The sequence below is a fragment of the Pinus tabuliformis genome, chromosome 6 (assembly GCF_031772625.1).
Source record: "Pinus tabuliformis cultivar Carrire ecotype Pingquan chromosome 6, CPIR1, whole genome shotgun sequence".
Lineage (NCBI taxonomy): Eukaryota > Viridiplantae > Streptophyta > Pinopsida > Pinales > Pinaceae > Pinus > Pinus tabuliformis.
The window spans coordinates 386,028,783-386,030,218 of NC_142292.1; the positions used below are offsets into that span (position 1 = coordinate 386,028,783).

The 1,436-nt window shown below is 35.5% G+C and overlaps 1 non-coding gene across 1 annotated transcript; it reads right to left on the reverse strand.

Annotated features, from left to right (window-relative positions):
* Positions 1-1,109: 1,109 nt before the first annotated feature.
* On the reverse strand, positions 1,110-1,183 carry TRNAP-UGG (transfer RNA proline (anticodon UGG)). The gene has a single exon. It is a non-coding gene; the product is annotated as a tRNA-Pro (tRNA).
* Positions 1,184-1,436: the final 253 nt, after the last annotated feature.

The window sequence follows — 1,436 nt, forward strand, 5'->3', positions numbered from 1 at the left end:
AACTTTGGCTATGTCTGTGGAGAGTTTTCTTCCGGTCCAGTCTCTGGACCAATAGCTACTGGTAAAAATATAATGCCAGGTGATCCAATCGTACTGATTGAGAATTCATTCACCCTGTAAGAAGATTACATTCGAAAATTTGTGAAGGGGTTTGCCGGTGCTATTCATTAGTTGCTCGATGAATGATTTCTAGGATAATGAAGAGATTTCTACTATAGATATCCTCTCATCCATGTTCATTCATACATATCCTATAGTAGATATAGGAGAATTGGTACGAATTGGGACAACTGATCTTTTGTATTCTGATCTCAAGGTTACGAAAAGAAAAATTTAGGTAATTGTCTCATGAAGATATGTATAAACCATATTTCATTCAGTCCTTCCACGCCTACTATAACTATAATTAGTTATTTCGGTTTCTTATTGGCTTCTATCATTTTCACCCTAGTCCTATTCATTAGTTCGAGCAAGATACAACTTATTCAAAATGAAGGAAGGGGAAACCCTCTCAGTTCACTATTTCAATTTCAATAATTTTGTTTATTCCCTCTATATAAATTTATGATCATTGAGATTCATAGCAAATTAAGGGTACTATCCAGTATAGCTATTATCCCTACTTATTCCGTTGAATAGAAATGATTGAGGCTTTGCCATCCGGAATTGTGTTAGGTCTAATTCCTATAACTTTGGCCGGATTATTCGTAACTGCATATTCACAATACCGACGTGGTGATCAATTGGATATTTGATCCTGGAATATCCTCCAATTTCATTGGCCTCCTACTTTTCCTGGGAGGTCAGATTCCATTGCTCGTTCCAGTTGGAATGAATTATCGATAATTTTGAGGGTTGGATTTGATAGGAACAGAATCACGCTCTGTAGGATTTGAACCTACGGCATCAGGTTTTGGAGACCTACATTCTACCGAACTGAACTAAGAGCGCTTTCTTTAATATTCAGAGATGAAGGAAAAATACCTTTTGTTGATACTCTTAGAGCAAAACACTTTCGCATCTGATACGATTCAATTATTTGATGTTCCCGTCGAATCGATATCAAATGATCTTTCATTCCTTTCTTTCCATAGAAAAGAAGGGAAAGGTAGGGATGACAGGATTTGAACCTGCGACATTTTGTACCCAAAACAAACACGCTACCAAGCTGCGCTACATCCCTTCTAATCATTAGACAATGTTATTTTAATTTTATTTTATAGAATTCGAAATATGTTTCCCACATTTTTCACCTTCATTTCTCTTCGGTCTCGCGAGTGAAAAGACTTTATACATGTAAGGTCTATTATATAGAATATCACTATTAATTATGGTGATGAAACATCTTTTTCCTTTTCTATAAATAGGACCACAACCCGAATCACATTATATATATATTCATCAGTTCCGAGTTTTCTCTAGGATTCATAACTATT